An 8,961-nucleotide genomic window follows, 5' to 3' on the forward strand; every position below is an offset into this window, starting at 1 on the left:
TTAAAAATCCGCCAACGAATGTCGTTGCCTGGATGCGCTGCGTGTGACCTTCAGCCGTGTGTTCACGCGTACCCGCAGCGGTGGAGTGGCGGTCCCTTCCTGCCGCCGCAACCCCGGGGCCGCCGGTCTGCGCACACCGGCAGCAACTTCGTTACCCACAGCGCCCGCGTCCTGCGGCTCGCGCGGAACTGCGCGCGGGAAGGTGGCAGAGGGACCGCTCCAGAACCCTGCTCGCGTAGACGCTGCCTCTGCCTTCAGATCCCAGTTCGGCCGCGCGCGGGCGGGGCCCTGGCAGCAACGAAAATGGCGAGTCTCGTAGCCTTCCGGGCCTGATGGCCGCATTCCGGGAGTCGCCAGGTGGGAGCCCGCCTTCCGCGTCCCCAAACGCCCAGAGCCAGGGACACGGGCCGGCGGCGGGGTGACCAAGCCAGTTCCCCGCATCGGCTCGCGCCGAATCCATATTCGGCTTGCAAGGCCCCCTCCGGCCGTCTCTCCGCAGAGCGCCCTGCCCCACACTGCCGGCCCTCTTAGCTTGAAAACCAAATTTTGCCTTTGATCCTGAGAGATTAATACCCCACAGGTGAAACCGTGGAGACGAGCTGCGGTGGGTTTCTTCTCTACGCCTCAGTTTCCCCGTCTGTGAAATGGGACCAGGCGCGCCTGTGCTCCTCCGGGAGTTTATTGCAGGGCTGGCTGGAGAGAATGGCTGGGTGGAAGCCGCCAGGTGGAGGCCCATGGTCGCCCACCCCGTGGGCCTCGTTTGCTGGGCGGGGGTCAAAGGCTTGCGAGGCAGGGATCGCCCCAAGGGATCGCCCTGCCGATCCCTGTCTCCTCCCCTCGCTCCCCTTCCCCCGGCCTTCCCGGAACTCTCTTCGCCCGCTGGGTGGAGGAGGGGCGAGGGCCGGCTCCGCCGTCCCCGGGATCGCTCTCCTCCCACCCCCACCGCAGAATCTGGCCCGCCCTGGGCTTTCCTCTCAGGTCCCTTTGGGTCTCCGGAAACCCGGAGGTTTCGCGCAGACTCGAACCTGAGATGGCATCATCCAGCACCCCAGATCCTGCGGAGGGCGGAGGGGATTTGGGGAGAAGGCAGGGGCTGCCAGGGGCGCTTGGGCTGCTGGGGGTGGGGGACAGGGCCTGCGGGGAAAGCGGGTGGGGGAGGACTGGAGACCCAGGCCCCCCTAGATACAACGAACCTCGCGGGAGGGAATACGCCGTCCCCGCACCCACTTCTAAGGACGTAGGTCTTTTAGTACCGGTGGGCCGCGTTCCCACACATCTGGGCGGGCCCCGCAGCATGGCCTGGGGAGCTGAGGCTTCCGGGTCTGACACAAACTACCTTTCTGGGTGTAGAAGGAGGAGGTGGGGTGGGGGAAGCAGGGGGCCGTGGTCTGAGCATACCTTCTCGCCTCTGGGCCTCCTACCTCCTGGGGCAGGACCTACGGGGAAGGACGGGAGCGGAGTGCGGTGGCCGGGGGGGACACCCAAGGGTCTACCCCTGCGAGCTTTGCTTTCTACTAAACCAGTAACTGTAGTGGTGGTGGCGGTGGAGACACAGCTCAAAGAGCCGGCAAGAATAGAGCAGACACCAGGATCGCCCCAGGCAGGGAAAAAATGACCAATTCTGTAGAGTGACCCGAAGGTGATGGAATCACTCGGGCGTCCTCCTGGGAAAGGGCTGCCTGCGTCCATGCCCCCGGGGCTGGAGAGAGCAGCCAGGCACAGGTAACTCAGGAACTCTGGTCTCCTCACCCGGTGCTGCGCTGTGGGGCGCCCTCACCCCCACACTTTGTGTCCCTGGGCCTCCTCATCAAGGCAGGGGCCCTGAGTGGCAGGGACACCCCTGTGTGCACAATATGCCGCCTGCAGCCCCCACAGGTCACCTGTTTGAGGACCTAGGTGGGGCCTGCCCTGGGTGAAGAGGGCAGGTCCAGCCTTCAGCAGCCCTTCCCCCATGACTTCAGTGGAATTACAAGGGGAACACCCAGGGCAGCTCCCATAGGCTGCAGAAGGGAAGAGGGGAGGGCTTCTACTGAGGTGAGACAGAGTGATCCACCCCTCCCACACCATCAGCCTCCCTCCCCTCTCCACCCTTCATTGCTGGGACCCCAGGGCCTATAGACAGCTGGGGGAGCGGGGAGACAGGAGGAACTCAAGCTCAGCTTCTGCCTCCTGTCTCCTGGGACCCTTGGGCAGCCCCTCCAGCTTCCTGGGAGTCCAATTTCCCAACGTACAACAGGTGGCGGCAGAGCCTGGCCCCGTCGTGGGGCGGCTGCACCCAGGTGAGTGGCTTGCAGTTCCCGGAGCCCTGCGGGGCCTTTCTTCCTCCCACCTGCCTCTTGCACTTCCTCTCCCACAACCCAGGGCTACTCCCAGAGGCTCTGAACTGGAGCCCTAGAAGGTAACCACCTCGTGGCTGGACACAGAGAGAGCAAGTTGGGGCCAGGAGTGAGGACAGGTGCCCCAGGAGCCACCTGCTCCACTCATCCACAAAGGCCTTAACTGGCTCAGGGGCCCCTGAGCTCTCAGTCAAGCCCCGCCCTCCTGACCTTGTCCTGCCCTGGTGCTGCCAGTCGGGTGGAGGTGTCTCAGGGCCAGCTGGTCTCCTGGCAACTGAAGCCCACACTTCCTTCCATTCACTCATTCCTTCCTTCCCTCACACCACGCAGGAGGTGCTGTAAGGCTCAGTGCTCCTGGAGCTTCGAGTCTATGATATGAGTTAGGGTGTCTCCTCCATCAGATCTACAGGAGGGTGTCTCCTCCATCAGACCTGGAACTTCCAAGGCATTTTACCCAAAGCTCCAGCACCTGACCCAAGGCTGGGCTGTGCTCTGTCCTCAGTGAAAGAATGGATGAGTCACAACTGAGTGATTGGAGAGAGCTGAACGAGTAGGTTTCCCTGGGTTTTCCACAGGCGGTTTCAGCCCAGGGGAAGACCCAGGGAGATGAGGACGTCATGGTGTGGAGGCAGCAGCCTGGGGCGGGGACTGTGCTGAGTGCCTGAGGCCAAGATACCCCTCTGTAACCTCCATAATCCGTCAGGTCTCAGAGGGCTGCCCTGTGTTCAGTTAGCCAATGCCAGCACCATATGACGAGGACACGGCAGTGAAGAGCTGCCCAGGCCCCTTGCACTGTGTTTGGAAAAGGAAGCTGGCTTGTTCTGGGGTCCCCAGCAGGATGGGGAGCAGGGGTGGGGACCCTGGCAGAGCGAGAGTTCTAGGAGAGAAGCTGGTCCACCCACAGGCTCCCTGGCCTGAGTGCCGCGCCAGGCAGGGTGCTAGGCATTGTGCTGCTCACTTCCCACCCCTGGGCTGCCACTGTGGGCTGTGTGGCCTTCCCAGTTCTGTGAGCTGGGTGCTGTGATTGTGCCCACCTTACAGATGGGAAGACTGATGCTCAGAGACTTCAGCAACCTAGGCAAGGACCTGTCCTTAGAGGCAGAAGCAGTACTCAGAGGAAGAGCTCCCTGACCACAAAGCCCCAGGTGACTTACCCTGCAGGGATAGAGCTCTCCGGGGTGTGCAGGGTGGCAGAGGTGCCTCTGAGAAGAGATCTCTGCCTGGGACCCTTTCCTGGGGCTCTTATGGTGCTGGGAGTGTGAGCACCACAAGAGCCCCACTACAGCGATGCCACCCAGAGGGCGCTCTGGCCTATTGGTCACCCGTGTCCTTCTGACAATGACCAATACACTTACTTGCCAGGGTCCAGGAAGACTCAGGCACTGGAGTCTGTATTTCCTGAGTCTGCCTCTCACTGGTAAGTCCTGAGCCCCCTTCTTTCCCAGCACCCACTCTTGGAGCAGCTCTCCAGGGCTGTGCTGTGGCGGCTGCTGTCAGGGAGAGGCCCCATGCTCCAGCCAGGGGCTTTAGGGGCTCAGTTTAGGACTAACACGCCAAGCAAGTCGTGCTGAGTGTCTGGGCTTCTTCTAGGAAGGTATTTCGAATCATCAAATGTGCCATTAAAAAAAATGCGTGTCAGTTAAGTGTGCACTAAGCCTGGACCACATGGGACATAGTTGTTCTAATAAACACGAATAAGCCAGTTTTCACATTAGAGAAATAACAGTTTCTTGTAGAAATGTGGTGCTTTTAAAAGAGGTTAATTAATAAACAGCAGGTAATTGTTCATGGCACATTGTGGCAGAGGGTAATTTTCATTTTAGAGGATGGAAGGGCCAAATACCCCTCCCCACTCAGCATTTTTCTGTAATAATCACCTCAGCTTCACCTCCGCCTTTCATTTTTACAGCTGGAGCTGTTTATCATCGCTCCAACTTTCACTAAAAAGGAAAAGCTCTCACTTAAACAAAGCCATTGAAAACCCAGCATCATATGTGGATTTTTTAACATAAATAAATCTTACAAACTAAGATTTATGTTCTTGGAATGATGTCATTCATTGAAGGCTGCCTTCCCAATCAAAGCCGTGTTCAGTGATTTTTCTTTGGTGGGTGTGCTTTTTGCTAAATACGAAAAACCCGTTCGGTCATCCTTGCTGCTATCTTTTCTCAGCTTGGCCCAGAACATCAGAAAGGTTTCTCCCTGGGCCAGTCCACAGAGCCAAATGGTGAAAATGGTTTTAACTCCATAGACTGCTTTTAAAGCCTTTGCTGTTGAACCGTAAGTCTGAGATGAAAAGACTGTTAAACCTTCCCTAAGAATGTTTGCAGGACACAGCAGAAGTTTATGGTCCTCCCAGGTCTCCCAGAGCCTAGAATGAATCTCGCTGCAGAGTAACGCATCTGCAGAAGCTTCACCGAGTTGAAATGAGTGAGGAGCATTAAAATCAGCACGCGTGGATAAATAAGATGTGGCATATCCATGCAATGGAATACTATGTTGCCATGAAAAGGAGTGAAGAGCTGACACTTGCTACAACATGAATGAACCTGGAAAACATGATGCTCCATGAAAGAAGTCAGTCATAAAAGGTCACACATTGTGTGATTCCATTTATATGAGATGTCCAGGATGGGCCAATCTGTAGAGACTGAAGACAGATTAGTGGTTGCCTGGCTGTAGAAGTAGAGGCAGTAGTACCCTGGGCCAGTGAAGGCACTGGGAACAGATGGGCCACACCAGAGTCCAGCTTCGGCCCTCCAGGCATTGACAGGAGATCATTAGCTGGAAGCCAGTGGGAAGTCGGGCTGACTAATAGGGACAGGTGTCCAGGAGGCTGCAGTGTGAGGTTTTCATTTGTTCAAGCAACACACATTCACTGCGTGCTTACTATGTGCCAGGGACAGCCATAGGCCCTGAGGCTGCAGCAGTGATGGAGACAGACGCTGCACCCATCAAGGTCATGTTTTGATGGGGAAGGCAGCAATAAGCCAAATACATGTGGGTCTGGCGTGCCAGGTTAGATGATTCTAGTGCAATGGACCTGAAGGAGGAGAGAGGTGAAAGCTCAGTCTTCAATCAGTTGTTGAAGAAAGGCCTCACTGAAGTAGTGACATGATGGAGGAATGAGGGAGTCACCCAAGAGTCTGGGAGAACAGCACTGGGGCAGAGGGAACAGCCAGTGCAAAGGCCCTGAGGCTCCAGTGACCAGTGTGGCTGGTACAGCAGGACGAGGAGGGGAGGAGGGGAAAGCCCTGTAGAGTGGCAGTGAGAGGACAAATTAAGGCTGAAGATGGAATTAAAGTTGCTCTCTCAGCAGATTTTAAAGTAGGGAGATAATTCTGGATTATCTGGGTGGCCTTAATGTCATCACAAGGATCCTTAAAAGTGGAAGAGGGAGGCAGGAGAGTCAGAATTAGGATGAAGAGGAGATATGTGAGAATATGAGGAAGATTCCCCTGGCTGTCCTGGCTCCGAAGACAGAGGAAGGGCCCATGAGCCAATGTATGTGAATACTGACAGACTCTAGAAGCTGAAAAAGGGAAGGAAATGGATTCTAGAGCCTCCAGCAAGGACGGCAGCCTTGCCCATGCCCTGACTTTAGGACACTGAGATCCATTTCGGACTTCTGACCCACAAAACCAAAATCTAGTAAGTTTGTGCTATTTGAAGCCGCTAAGTTTATGGTAATTTGTTAGAGCAGCCACCAGAAATTAATATGGGGAGGAAATAGGGATTTCATCTGTCCAGGGTCAAGACATGCTGGGGGTGGTAAGAATCTGAGCCCATCTCACCTAGATGAGAATGAGAGCATGATGACCACAGAATAGTGGTGATGGCCATCCTCACATCTGGCTCCATAGCCACCCATGCCAATATAGATTGGCTGCCTTCTACGTCCTGTCCATGGCCATTCTCTAAGGAAATTCCCTTGCATCTCCTGCGACCTTTACAGACTACATATTTTGTTGGATTACTTTCTCATTTTCACGAAGCATATCTTCTAGTAACATCTGATAAAAGATGCATAGGAGATAAATATTTTAGGACTTCTGCAGTACCAGAATGGTAGTTGAGCTGGGTATGGAATTCTAGATTGGAGATGATTTTTTTGTTCAGAATTTTAGATAATGTTGCCCCATTATCTTCTTGCTACCAGGCAGCTATTGAGAAGTCTAGGAAGATTCTGTTTCCTTAGATTTTGTGTGCAATGTGATTTTTCCTTTTTGGAATTTTATAGAATCTTCTATGTCCCAAGTGGTCCAATATTCCACAATGAGGTGCCCTAGAATGTGTCTGTTTTCATCCACTGTGAGTTCTTTCATACTGAAAACTTGTGCCCATTAGCTCTGGGAAATTTTCTTGAAATACTTTGTTAGTTATTTCCACTCTGTTTTGTTTCTTCTTCATTTTTGGAACTTGATATTTATATGAGCTTTCTTCTGCACATAAGATCTGTGTGTCCTCCAGATGGCTTTGTTCTGTTTCAATCTGTCTTTCCTGAGGCATCTGCTGATTATTGGCTTTCTGCCCATGATGAGGACCTGACTGGAAGTTCTGACAGTAAGAGAGGAGGGGTTCATTGCCTTTGAGACTCATGGATGGTGGTGATCCTTGATCCTTGGATGTCAGTATCTTTAGGAACTGACCTGATTCCCAGAGAAGTTACTAAGGGAGTAAGGGAGGGGTCTGGCTGCCAGTCTTCTTGGAGTCAACTCGGAGTTAAAGGCAGGAGTCTTTGCAGTCAGCTGCCTGAATTCTGGGAAATAAACCTCTGGACTTTTGCTGGTGTCAGGGAGGGTTGGTCGCTCAGGGAGGATAAGGAGGGGATTGGAATCTAACTTGATGACAGGTCCCCTTCACTCTAGCCTTCCTGATCATAGCCACTCTTGCACCCCAAGTCCTAGAGGTTCTCTTTCTTTCTTTCTCTTTCTTTCTTTCTTTCTTTCTTTCTTTCTTTCTTTCTTTCTTTCTTTCTTTCTTTCTTTCTTTCTTTCTTTCTTTTCTTTCTCTCTCTCTCTCTTTCCTTCTTTCCTTCCTTCCTTCCTTCCTTCCTTCCTTCCTTCCTTCCTTCTCTCTCTCTCTCTCTTTCTTTCTTTCTTTCTTTTCTTTCTCTTGACAGAGTTTCACTCTTGTTGCCCAGGCTCGAGTACAATGGTGCAATCTTGGCTCACTGCAGCCTCTGCCTCCTGGGTTCAAACAATTCTTCTGCCTCAGCCTCTAGAGTAGCTGAGATTACAGGTGCCCACCACCATGCCCAGCTAATTTTTTGTATTTTTAATAGAGATGGGGTTTTGCCATGTTGGTCAGGCTGGTCTTGAACTCCTGACCTCAGGTGATCCGCCCACCTCGGTCTCCCAAAGTGCTGGGATTACAGGCATGAGTCACCGTACCCGGCCCCTAGAGGTACTCTTATACTCAGTCCTGAGTGTTGGGGTTCCCCTTGGTTATAAATCTGGTAAAATCTCACCTTCCTGCTCTCTATTCGGGACTTTCTCTTGTCTCTGACCCAGTTGCCACAGGTCCCTCAGCGATTCAGCTTTCAAAAGGGAGACCCACCCTTATGGGTAGATGTCTTTTAAAATCTCTTTATTGTGGTTGAAGTGGGGCTTACAGAGGGGACGCTATTGAATGGGTGTGTATTTAATTTGCCATCTTAACCCAGAGGCTTTTGTGGCTGTTTTAGAAAGACTATGCCCATTCTTAGGTCCAGGCCTGATACCATACACAGTGTCCACACACGGGGGCTCTGACCCCACAGGGTTCTTTGGGTCCTGATCAGTCAGTGATCTTTCTAGAGCCTCGCCTATGACCCGCTTCTGGCCACAGAAACAGCTGATAAATGAAATTTGTTAGTTTCCTACAACGGGGCGTTGCATCGGCAGTGAACATAAGGACAAAAGCGCATGCTTATCGCCTTACTGACTTGTCCCTGAGACATGGGGGTGACCTTTAAGAATGTCAGCTGAAATATTAACAGAGGTTTTCCCTGGGTGATGAGATCTGATAATATCAAAACTTTTTTCTCTGTTATGTTTCTCTGCATTTAATTTTTCTCCACTGACTATATGTTAGTGGTAGAAGTGTTACAATGTTTAAAAACAAGAACATCAAAAAATTAGCCCAGAGTAGTGGTGGCATGTTCCTGTGGTCCCAGCTCCTCAGGAGGCTGAGGCAGGAGGAACTCTTCAGTGCGGGAGGTGGAGGTTGCAGTGAGCCAAGATCTCACCACTGCACCCCAACCTGAGTGACAGAGTAAGAGCCTGTCTCAAAAAATAAAAATAAAAATGAGAAGAAAATCCTATCTGTCCTTCAATAACCAGCTCAGCCACTGCTACCTCCTGGGAGTCTCCCGTATTCCCACTGTTGGGAATGCTTCCTGCATCACATTAAATAAACTGCATTTTCTAAATATCAATTTGATTTCTGAGTTTGTCTCTCTTCTCCTGGGGTGTGGACAGCTGGAGATGTGCTCTGAGCACATCACATGTTTGGACGGGAGAGGCACAGGCGTCTGGCCCCAGGCTCCCAGCCCTGAGATGTGGGCAGGTGAGTAAGTATGCAGGCTCTGGAGTGACTCTGGATCCATCATGCCCTCACTCTGGGCTGGAGCTGGTCACAGCTG

At 52.8% G+C, this 8,961-nt stretch overlaps 1 long non-coding RNA gene across 1 annotated transcript; it reads left to right on the forward strand.

Annotated features, from left to right (window-relative positions):
- The first annotated feature begins 2,132 nt into the window (after window positions 1-2,132).
- Window positions 2,133-8,754, forward strand: LOC140709308 (uncharacterized). The gene is made up of 2 exons (XR_012089817.1): window positions 2,133-2,886; window positions 3,378-8,754. It is a non-coding gene; the product is annotated as an uncharacterized lncRNA (long non-coding RNA).
- The last annotated feature ends 207 nt before the right edge of the window (window positions 8,755-8,961 follow it).

Source organism: Chlorocebus sabaeus, chromosome 20, assembly GCF_047675955.1.
Source record: "Chlorocebus sabaeus isolate Y175 chromosome 20, mChlSab1.0.hap1, whole genome shotgun sequence".
Classification (NCBI taxonomy): Eukaryota; Metazoa; Chordata; class Mammalia; order Primates; family Cercopithecidae; genus Chlorocebus; species Chlorocebus sabaeus.